Genomic DNA, 12,724 nt, shown 5'->3' with positions numbered 1-12,724 from the left:
CACATTGGTGATATTACACACCGATGTTGGATGAGAAGGCCCTGCTCTCAGTCTCCACTCTAATTCATCCCAATGTGTTCTTTCGGGTTCAGGTCAGGACTGAGCAGACCAGTCAAGTTCATCCACACCAGACTGTCATCCATGACTTTATGGACCTTGCTTTGTGCACTGGTGCACATTCATGTTGGAAGAAGAAGAGGCTCGCTCCAAACTGTTCCCACAAGGTTGGGAGCATGGAATTGTCCAAAATGTTTTGGTTTCATGGAGCATTCAGAGTTCCTTTCTCTGGAATTAAGGGGCCAAGCCCATGTCCTAAAAAAAACAATCCCACACTATAATTCCTCCTCCACCAAGTTTCACACTCGGCACAATGCAGTCTGAAATGTACTGTTCTCCTGGCAACCTCCAAACCCAGACTCGTCCATCAGATTGCCATATGGAAAAGCGTAACTCATCACTCTAGGGAATGCGTCTCCACTACTCTATAGTCCATTGGCAGTGTGCTTCACACCACTGCATCCAACACTTTGCATTGCACTTGGTGATGTGAAGCTCAGATGCAGCTGCTCAGACATTGAAATCCATTTCATGAAGCTCTCTGCGTACTTGAGCTAATCTGAGGGTCACATTAATTTTGGGGCTCTATAGCAACTGTGCAGAAAGACGGCAACCTCTTTGCACTATGCGCTTCAGCATCTGCTGACCCCTCTCTGTCAGTTTGCGTGGTCTACCACTTGGTGGCTGAGTTGCTGTTGTTCCCAAACTCTTCCATTTTTGTATGATAGATCTTGCAGTAGACTGTGGAATATTTAGGACTGGATTGTTGCACAGATGGCATCCTGAATGGTCCACGCTGGAATTTACTGAGCTCCTGAAAGCGAACCATTCTTTCACAAATGTTTATAAAAAAAGCCTGCATACCTAAGTGCTTGATTTTATAAACCAGTGGCCAGGTCAAGTGATTAGGACACCTAATTCTGATCATTTGAATGGATGAGCCAATACCTTTGGTAATATAGTGTATATTAAGTATAGACTATATTATTTCGCTGTCAAATAATTACTAACAATTTCGAATTTCAGTTCATAAAAGTATTTATTCGGTTTGCAGAATTAACAAACTTTGGCCTGATGCCTGCCCACACTACTTAGACCAATGTTTCCTGCACACAAAGTCACTTTAAGGCCAGAAGCCTAAGAGGTAGCACGCTTGTTACCACTATTGGTGATAAACGAACCAGAGCACATTGTCTTGGCATTAGAGATGAGCAGAGGTGTGAAAATGTCACCACAAATAGACTCTGGTCACTAAATGTCACCTTTTCACTCCATTCCCTGCCTCCTCTTTTCCTCCCACTCTGTTCTTCTTTTGGCTTTTCTCTAATCTGCCCCGTCCTTTTTTTTTGTACTTGTCCAATCCCTTCACCTTCATCCACATACAGTACTTTATCATTTGTGCACTTCTGCCTGCCTCCTTCCATTTAACACTCCTCCTTAGGTTTTCTGAAAAGGGCAGCAGCTGAGGAGAACAGACAAAATACCACAGCCCATCTCCTGGTGCAGCACTTTTCTTCTACAACTGCTTTCCTAATTTCCACAAAATCAGTAATTTGCTTCAACATTTTTTAGCAATATGATGTTTATCTGGTTTAGTTGATCAGGGACATGATTGTTGATTCAACAAAACAGAATTTTGATTGAATCAGAACTCAATTTAAAAGTGATGCTGCAGACCTGCCAGTTTATCACCATCTCCATAGCGTTTGTAGCTAAAAAGCATTCTTGTAGAGTATAAGGAAGTTTTGTCAGTGCATGTTTGTGTATTTGGGAGAGAATTGAATTAGGAGGAATTGGGAGTATCAGTATAAGACATATGTAAATACAGCAGAAAAATATGTGAGAACATAGATAAATATATAGTTTTATTAACGTATTTTACTTTTATAAACTTTCCTATGTTTTCTGCGTCTTTGCCATGTTGTTGACAATAGTGTTGATAGCACATATTGCAATGATTTCAGGGGTCACAGGGGCCACTAATGGGCAGGAACATAGTGTTTCAAATTGCTAGCAGCTGCTGAAATGGGCCAATCCTTTTAAAACACCTGAGAGAAGCTGTTAATTGGAACAAAACCTTTCTGAAACCAAGTACCGATAATCAGACCGTTAAATCATTGATTTCATGGGATTGAAATTTCAAGACTTTATATTGTCAGCAAAGCAAGTGAGAACAGTGGAGTTTTGAAAGTGTGTCTTGATGTTCAACTGTAAAGCATTTTAAATATACCAAAAAAAGGCTTCCCACTAACTTTGTACAAGATGGTATATGGATGAAAACGGGGTAATCACTTTTACCATGTTTATTCACCCTTGAGCCAACTTACGCTTTTAAGAAGTTTCTATAAATGTAAAAAAAAGTGTAAAAAAATCCCAAAGCTGTAAAGCTATATTTTGAAAAAGAAAAAAGTCTCATTTTGAAAATGTGGCTGTAAGAAAGCATATTTCGTTTCTTAGCAGTTATTGCTCAGAAAGGAGATCACAGCTGAAACCCATAACTATTATAGTAAATGGCAAATGCCTCTTGATCGTAAACACCAGCATTTCCTTTATTTTAAAATGTGCTCCACCACAGCAAGAACTCATTAAGCAGCCCTTTCAATGATACTGTTGAGGATGTTCATTTTTCCTTCTTTCATCTGCTTGTATTTTTTAATAATTATTAATAAGTAAGCTCTATGATCTTTTAGGTTAACCTCAATATTTGACTATTAAAGAAATGCACTTTAAAGAAGAGCATCTTATTTCTACCACTTTTTTGATTGTCAAAAAAGGGATAAAATAGAAATATTCCTTTCCACACACAGCCACATTTTGACTATTGCAAGCAGACCGAATCCACATAAATCCTCCTGGGCACAGAATTCTTCATATCAACTTATTTTCTCCTATGAAATGTGTTTACCTGTCCTTTAGCCTAAAGGGGTTTAAAGTGTAACTTAGTAAGAACCCAAGGTCTGAAGTGTTTAAAATCTTCCAACTTTTCCCTGTACACATTCAGAAGTGATGTAAGCATTTAAGATGCTATAAAATACATGCATGTAGTGCTATCATGGTAGCCAGTTTTCACTTTAGGCAATGAATAATTAGAGAAGCAATCAATAAAGAGGTCTGTGTGGAAAATAGAAAAAAGATAAACCCTAAACCCTGGCTTATTGATCTGTCAAGCGTCGCCTTTTTTAGCCCAAAGAGATTGTTTCCTTGGAAAAGCATGTGTGAATGCATATAATTACTTTATAGTGTGCCTATATATATTTTTGTTGTGGTCTGACAGCTAATTACTTGAGGTATCTTGGGAATTAGCTAAATAGTGAGAAACTAAGTAAAAACAGCAACTCAACTAGTTTACATATGTCGTATTTTATTTTACCACCCAAACTTGTCTGTGCATGCTGTGGAGACAAAGTACAAAGTTAAGAATGTCTCTGACTCAGAAAAAAAAACTATCAGCAACAAAAACATGCCCCTACAGCAATATTATAATAAATATAATGCCATAGCGGCGCAGTATAATTATTGCTCAGCAGGGATTTTAGTCAAGTTCAGTTTGCAAACTTTTTAACATATATTGTCTTACTGTTGGAGCATTTATAAAGTTAGCTTATTAGTCAATTTTTTATTTTTTATTAAAACCTGCTCTCTCTTATTTGCCCATACAGTAATGATCAGTTTTAGAGCCTAGTTTTGGATTAAATGTGATCATTTGACTTGAGTTATGTCTTGTACTTGAAGGCACGCTGCAGGTTGCGTGAGACGAGCAGTTTTGCTGCACCTGCATGTCAAACTGGTCTTGATTACAGACGTCAGTTTGAAATGCTGTCAATAAAACAACAATAAAAGTTTGCAAGTTTATCCAAAACTAATGTAAAGGATTTGCACTTTTAATTTTATTTTGAAAATTAAGCTCATGTTAGTTGCCCATGATTATTTTCCTGCCCCTCTCTTACCCATGAGTTCCTCCGTTTCTGCTCCTACTTACGTAAATTAGATTGCGGTAGAAATATGTGGCTCCTTCAGAAACACAACAGCATATTTCAACAACTTTATTCGCTAAAAATAGATTAATTTCCCCAACCACTCATGCTACGTCCCCCAACTTCAGTGTGACTGTAGTCCTTTCCGACTGCCGCTTTGTTCCGCCCTGCTGTGTTGTGTGAAACAGTTCATTCTGTTGAAAAGTAATATTTTAGAGAAGATACAGAAGATAGGCTGAAATGGCAGCAGAATGATTGTTATTTAAAAAAAAAAAACTCCATAGCAATTGAGCAAAATGATGCTGAAATGAAGCTCTGTGTGAATGGACATCAGAAGAATCGAGGTAGGACAAAAAAGCACCTTTATTGCTGTGAAAGTGGCTAATGTGTAGTGTTATGTGACATAATCTGTCACCAATCTTTAAAGTAAAGCTTAAACTATTAAAACTATTAAAACCAGTACTTTTCGTCTTTGCTGTTATACCCAAACTAAGTAAAAATAAATATTCGAAAGTAAAATTTACAGTCTGTTTCTTAACTCAAACACTCATATTTATTATAAAAACATACAATAATAGTCCAATCAGTTTCCAATTCACTCTCGGATTCCTGTGATTTATCTGTGTTGAAAAAATATTGAAACTCTTGTGTTCTCCATGGTTACTTTCTTTTTTTTTTTAAATCTGATTTGAATATTCAGGAATTAAAAAAAAAAAAACTATTATGTGTCACTTTGTGATGGTTGGACATCATACTTTGAGTGTTTTCCTGCCCAATGGATCAACAAAGGCTCAAGCATGCATACGCATGCATTTTGCCTTCATCTTTTACTTTTGCATACAGGCACAAACACTTATGACAAATAAGACAGAAAGTATGAGTCATGAGAGAAACCTGGTAAAATATTAGACTTGCATCCATCCACCCCCTACCCACACATGTCCCATCAAATATGATGTGGCCACATAAAGACAGTCTGCAGCAGCAGGGGAGGACTGCTGAAGCAGCCACTTTTCAGTAATAGCCAGAGAGAGATAATAAACTGAGTTAGTAGAAGCAGGTAAGTGTTAGCAAGCAAAATACTAGCAGCATGTGAGAGAAAGATGAAAAGGTATTGACTGAAAAAGGTAATGATGGCAATGAAGGCCCTAAAATGGTAGAGAAAAAAAAGGAAACAGTGCAAGCACATAGTAAAATGATAGCAGTCATAAGAACTGAGGTTAAAACCTGCAATATAGTATTCTCTCTAATCTCTACTGCTGAATTAGTGAAGCCATGAAAGCAATGACCTGTTCTCTGGATGTTACCCATTGTTCATCCACACTTCTTTCCTTTTTCAAAATCTTTTTTTACCACATCTGAACAAGCACCAAGAGAACATGCTGTTTTTATTAATGCTAGATTCTATCACAGATAATCAATAAAAAAACTTTAATGGAAGAAAGAAAAACAAAACTAATTAAGTGTCATTAAAAGTTTGTGATAAAATAAGCTTCTAGATTCTTGTTAGAGACCCACTCCTTTGAAAATTGTGTTTTTAACATGTTCTCGTGGCATTTTTCTCATGATGGAGGACATATACAACGAAAATTAAATTTAAAAAGGATTTCTGAGTATTTGTTTCTTTAAATCGTGAACCAGGAGCATACAAGAAAATGTTTGAAAAAAGGTGCTACAATCAGTGGGCCAAAAGCCCCCTGCTCCACACCATTCCAATCCTCTTGTAGACAAATAGATCCATGTACAGCTTTGTTTTCCTCATCTGAGCTGGCATCTGGCTCCAAACTGTATGACTGGATAGCTCCAATATTGCTCACAGTTTTTTTTTGCATCAGTTAGGTTAGGTTGGAATTGTGAAGGGTTTTAAGCAATCAGGAGAAAGTGATAATAAATAGATAATGGGAAATGAGGGGAGGCTTACTCTGTGCCAACAGTCCCGCCCAGAATTTATCAACAACTTAGGGGCGAATTTCAAATGAACTACTGCTGCTCTGCAGAAACTATGTCCTAAAAATTAAACAGGTTTTTTGATTTTGTCTCAAAATGGAAAATTCAATTAAAAGACCACTGGGAACACCTTTACAAGAGCTCAATATAACATAATTCTAATTTAAATGACGTAAGTGACAACCTTTAATCAGAGTTTCCTGTTGTGACAGAACTCACCTGTGGTTTGTGCTTTTCTTTCTGTGTCAGTGACTCGTCCGATAGCCTGCCAGATTTGATTAAATGAATTACTTTTTATTTTTTTCTCATTTGGACTTCACAGAAAGACTAAACTTACTACCAGGCCTTACAATTCTTCACTTCCACTGGGCTTTCACACTCCAAAAGTAAAGTCTGTTTCATCATAATTGTCATATTCATTCTCTTTCTGAATATCTTCATGAACAAACTTTTACACCACCAATGGCAATGCATTGTAACATACTCAAAAGAAGTGCTGCGACCTTTGTTTTACCTCATTCTTGTCTTTTCAGTGCATGTTGGCTTTGGCTTCTCCTGGAGGGTGCACAGCTGCTTGCACTTCAGGTTAATTTGTTTGAGCTGGATTAAGGTGTCTCTGTTTCTGCACTGAAGTTTCATGTGTTGCTTATAGTCTGTCTTTCTGCCTGTCCATTGTTTCTTTGGTCTTGCTGTTTTTTTGAGTTTGTGGACTTTTCCTACCTAGAGTGGCAATTGTTGTTATTAAAGAATTCTAGTTCAAATGGCCCCCTTTTCTCCTGGGTGCCCCCCTCCTGGGCGGGGACGGCTGGCCCCTGCCTTGCTTCTTCTTGGACCAGCCTTGGGCTGGGTGGGTGGCTGCCTGGAGCGCCCAGCGGGTCTCCCTTGGGGGGTCCTGGCCCGTACCTGGGGTGGGGATGCCCAGAACTCCTGGATGGTGATGAAGTGCTCGTCTGGGGCTGTGGGCACTCTTCTCGGGTGGGGCCCGGCGTTGGGCCCTCCCGGCGTGGCGGGGGGGCTGCTCTCCTGGTTGGGCTGGGACTGCGCTCTCTGTCCCCCCGTGCCTCCCTGCTCTCTGGCTCTGGGGGCCCCGTGGGGGTCCTGCTGGCCCTGGCCTGGGTGGCGGATGTGATCACCCGGGGGCGGTTGTTCTCTGCCTGCTGCCGAGTGGCGTTGGGGGGTTCTGGGTGCCGCAGCTGCTGCGGCGGGGGTCTTGGTGTGGGGATGGCTGGGAACTCTCCCTCCTTCTTTTCACATTCCATCATCCATTTTAGAAGAACATAAACACTCACTTAAGCACAGGTGTAAGCTCACCTTTGCACTAATACTTTGTGTGATTGAATGAAATATTTCACACTAGTTGATTTGAAGGCATAAATATGCATGTGTGAACATTACTTGTATTGTGTACAAGTTGACATGTGGATATCTTTGCAGCCAACAGGTGTGTTTATAACATTTGAGTGTGTGTGGACAGGCCCCGCCCCTTCTAGACTTGTATTACATCTGAACCTCACCGAAATGATAAACACCCAGCAACTTGTTGCTTTATGCTGCTTCATTGTTTTACACCCCCCCCCCCCCCTTATAATCACCCTTCTACCCCCCCTCTCCAACATCCCAACAGGCCTTCAACTCTAATCTGTTTGCCCAGCTGTTGGACAGGACAAGTAAAAAAATAATAATAATTCTAGTTCTTCACCCTATCTTGCCATCTTGTCCTGCATCTGGGTCATCTTGATAAACTGTAACACTGCTAGAATTAAAATATAATCAGAAGTTACATTAATGGTTTAAAACATCAATGTTAATAATAATAAGGAATTGGATTTTTCTGCCCTTTTCTGATGCTCAAAGTGCTTATAATGAGTATCCAGTATTCATTAACTCCTCATTCATACTTAGTGATGGTAAGCAACTGATGTAAAATACATTCATAATAATAATTCATCTTTTTCAAAGAATAAATGTCACATAAAATTCTGTAATTGCCAAGTTCTCAAAAAACACTTATTAGAAATAATTTATATTCAAACAATAAGCAGACTGCCCTAAAATACTTGACCTAATCTGTTTGAAGAGTATTTTCCCTTACACCTTTGACCTTTGAGCTCTGGCTTAGTTTCAGACCACACATTAAATGTAACAACTTGGAAAATAGACAACAGTTAAAGAACAAAAAAATGTAAATAGCCTGTGCACTACGGAGATAGAGCAGTCAGTCAACCTCTGGTCAGACGATTACAGGTTCGGTCCTAGCCTTACACGCCCACATGTCGAAGTGTCCTTGGGCAATATGCTGAACCCCACATTTCGTCTGCTGGTTATAGGTTGGCACCAGTGTGGCAGCAGAAAATCATGAAGAAAAAAATCTTTTTTGGAGGGTTTTAAGAAAATTAGGTTACCTAGAAAACCTTTTTCTCCCTTCTCTAACAACTTTGAATTTGAAATAAGTAATTCAAATTAAATAAATAAAAAATTTTAATTTCTTTATTTCAAACACAAAAACATTTAAATAAATAATTAAAATAAAGGTACAAAAACATTAGCTCTGGGGTTTTCGGATAAAACATCCCAAAGCATTTTCGGAATAGATTCTCTCTTCCTATTTTTTTGTGTTTCCTGCTGTTGCTGAAATCAGACAAGACTTGTTTTTTCTAGCATACTGAGAAAGTGTTCAATATCTGGCTAAAAATAGTGCATAAAAGTGTGAAAAAGCAACAAACATACAAAAGTTACTTATTTAGTTTGCTTTGACGAGTCTTGCCCTTTGTTTAGTGCCTTGAGAGAACCTAAGTTGAAAACTGCGGCAAACTAAATAGGACTAAACTGTATTTTCAATTAGACCTCATTTAAGATTCTGAATCACATATAGACAGCTGGCTTTACATTTAAATAATTTTAAACTATCCACTATAAATTATTAAAGTTTTTCTGTTTTGTTGGCCAAAAACAGCATAAATGTACATCTACCTGCAGGGTTTTTTTTTCTCTATACAAGGTTTACTCTCCTCTGTGGTTGCTTGGTGCCAGTATCAGTTACTGTCTGGCTATGGATAAAAGCCCCATCACTCTTTCCACAAGCAGGCAGTGGTCCCATTGAATAGATTTCTAACAGTTTCCTTAACCTTGTGACACCGAAGATGTCTATTGCAACACCTAAATAACACACGCTCTTTGACATGCCAGAAATGTTTGGGTGTTAATGCAATTAAAGTGAATCAGCTGATTCTGACAAAGAGAAGATCCATTTTATATATCAGCTCTGCACTGCTAAGAAACAAATTATCAATCTAAAGCATTGCAAAACAGAGTAAAGCTGCTTTTCCCTACAGAATCAGTTGATTTAGGTGGATTGTGAAATCCCTTCACTACTGTAAAGTGTGAAGCCAGATTAAAATTTGCCAATGTACCTATGAAGACTAAAGACTTTTATTTTTGGAGACATGTCCTGTTGTCTGACAAAACTAATATTGAACTGTTTGGCCACAATGACAATCATTATGTTTGGAAGAAAAGGGGGGAAGCCTGCAGGCCTCGAAATCCAACTGTAAAACATTGTGGTGGTAGCATCATGTTGTGGAGTTGTTTTGCTGCTGAAGGGACTGGTGCACATCACAAAATAGATGGCATCATGAGGAAAGAACAGTATGTGGAAATATTGAAGCAAAATCTGAAGACATCAGCCAAAATTTGAAGCTTTGGCGCAAATAGATTTTCCAAATGGAATATGACCCAAAGCATACTGCCAAACTGGTTACAAAGTGGCTTAAGGATAACAAAGTCAATGTTTTAGAGTGGCCTTCATAGAGCCCGGATCTAAATCCTATTGAACATTTATAGTCAGAGCTGAAAAAGCGACCTGCAAACTTTGCTCAGTTTTGTCAGGAGAAATGGACCAAAATTCCTTCCAAATTTTGTGAGAAGCTTGTGGAAGGATATCCAAGTTTACCTTTATTTCATGTCCAACAGTAAGAAAAAAAAAGCATATTCATGTTTTTATCTGTTGTACGTAAACTGTATGGATAATTACAAGGGAGTACCATCAAAAAATCACAATTTTTACCTGTTGCTGTAAAAACGGTTTGGCCACAAAAATGTTGCAATTTCTGTTGTTTGTCGTGCTTGTTTTCCAGTATTTACTGAACGCCCGTGTAATTTGCAAGCTGAACACCAGAAGCTTTATTTTTCAACTTTTTTTCCTCACTCACTTCTCTTTGCAGCAGTATTTGATTTTGGGATTGAGTGTGACTAGAAGGTAGGCAGGGAGCTGCAAATGTATGGCTTTTCTATTATAGATAAGAGCCACAGAGAGACAGAGAGAAGCAGCAGACTGCATGTCCTTGATTTAGTGGCATTGATCCCTATCTGCTCTCTGGCTTCTTTCATTTTCCATGTGAAAAAAAAGTGTTCCTGTTATTTATTTATTTGTGTGGAGGGTGCAGTGGGGTAGCCCTATGGCTAAGCATGCAGGTCTAAGGCAAAGAAGATAAGGTTATCAGTACACACCTAGCTGATATGACTGGCAAGGTGACAGAGGGCCACTATGACCCTAAGGTGTACCAGAAAATGCACACACAGATGTGGGTAGAAGTGTTGAAAATCACGTGCACACACTCACAAACCTGACAACTGGCCCCTAAAAAGTGTAATCTTTTGTTTATCCCCGTCACAAATGGAGGCTCTATCTGCATAAAACACAACAGAGACGTCAAACAGTCATTGCAGATTTCAAAACATGCAGCTTTTTTTATTTTCAGCTTGTGAGCTATCGCTTTTGATAACACTCCCAAGAGAGTCGACGACAAAAAGTGTTTGAGAATACCGGATAAAATAGCATACGTTTCGAAAAATAGGGGGATGTCTCTGCCTCTCTGAGATAGTTAGACCTGATGTTGCGACATAGACGGATTTTAAAAGTAACTGGGATCAAAAACACAGGCAGTGCATCATGATGGAGAGAGAAACGTACAGCGAGGAGGAAGAGGAGGAAGGAGCAAACGATGAAGAGGCCTCAGACACTTGATTGACTCCATGACTGATAAGCACACACTTCCATGGCCAGACAGAAAAGCACACAGCTAGAGACAGGGCGAAGTAATGGACACAGACACACACACCAACACAAAGTTTACTCCCCACTGAGTTTCCTGCTGGGAGCTTTTCAAGTTGAGATGAAAGGGAGTGCACGGAGAACAGACGGGAAGAGATTTGGAAAAAAATACTCTATTAACCTTTTTACAGTATATAAATCCACCCTCACAGTAAAATGCGTGTGTCACAATCAGACCCCACTCCTTCACCCAAAAGAATGGACCCAATGTCTGAACAGAAGCTAAGGTAGAATCTAACAGGCAGTGTTAATGCTGATCTGACCACTGCACAGGTCAGTCCAGACTACTTCTTGGGTCAGTCACGTCTGCCTGTGGTTGAGTCTTTTTTACTACCTGGTGCTGTTTTTTTCAGTCCTACTATGTTGCTAAAGTTAAAGTTCCATCAGCTTTAACACTCCTGGATTTTTAAAATTTGAATTCTACACCCACGCTTAGTGTTTAAACTACCCAATCTAACCCCTTAATGTGTCAAGCAGGGACTGTTACTTAACAATTTAAATTTTTTGTCACCTATAATTCTCTGGGTTAGTGGAGTTTTGGGCGAATGCCTTAATGTCTGCTTCTGAAATAGTACATTTAGATATTATGTTTCATCTAGGAACCTGCTTAGGAAAGTTTTCTTAAAACATTATTAGTTGGATTTTTGTTTGCAAAAAAGTCTTAAGTATTTATAAATTCTTTTGGAAAAAAAAAAGCTCCTGTAAAATCACGTTGAAGAAATTACATGAAACGGTGGGCAGTGACTCTCTCCCCTATCAGTTAATCTACAGTTTTGTTCCTCTTCCAGAATACCTCTCACAATGGCTTTATTCATTTATGCCACCTTAGACTCTCTCTAGGAAGAGCTACAGCCCCCATGACAGATTGTTGAAGAGGTGTTTAAAAAGTGTCTTGTCTCCCACACAAACACAACAACTCTCAAGAGTACAAGTTTTATAATCACTTCTTGTGATAATGAAGGAATGCTTTTATGGACGTAAAAACAGATTAGGTTCATTAACAAAATACAAGGCACTTTTCTATAACCTCAACTCACACACCTTTTAAAAAACAATAGAGGAGAACAAAGGCAGAGGTCTGAAACTCTTAGTGCTAAAACTTTTAGAAAGCTAAACAACCTTAGTGCACAGTAGAAAAAAGTTAACACAAGGAATTTAAAGAAACATCAAACACAAAAGGTCATTAAATTAAGATCAATCATTAAAATATATGACATTCTATTACAATCAAATTTTTGTTCTTTTTTTTATTCGCCTGCTTTATTATGTCCGCAAACTTTAGATAGTCCTTATTTCTTTGTTTCTGCAAGAATGAGGTCAACTTCATCCTGTTTTACCTTGAAAATGGAAATCTGCACATGTGCCACAGTCTCCATCTACCCCAATCAGGAACCTAACTGCTCATCAAAAAGGAGTAAAATGGGTACTGTACTGTTGACAGAAGACAAGAAAGTCCAGAAACATGAACATTCTCTCCTTCAGAGACACATGCAAAGGCTTTAAGTGAAAGGGTGCTGACACCTAAAACTTTCCAGATCTATTTTTGGTGCCTTATTTGAAAGCAAAAGTGTACCAACAAGGACCCTGTGATGCTAAAGGAAAAGGTCTGATAGGTGCATCTGAACAAACAAGTCCC

The sequence above is a fragment of the Oryzias latipes genome, chromosome 7, assembly GCF_002234675.1.
Source record: "Oryzias latipes chromosome 7, ASM223467v1".
NCBI lineage: Eukaryota > Metazoa > Chordata > Actinopteri > Beloniformes > Adrianichthyidae > Oryzias > Oryzias latipes.
Note: the sequence above shows the minus strand (reverse complement) of the source record.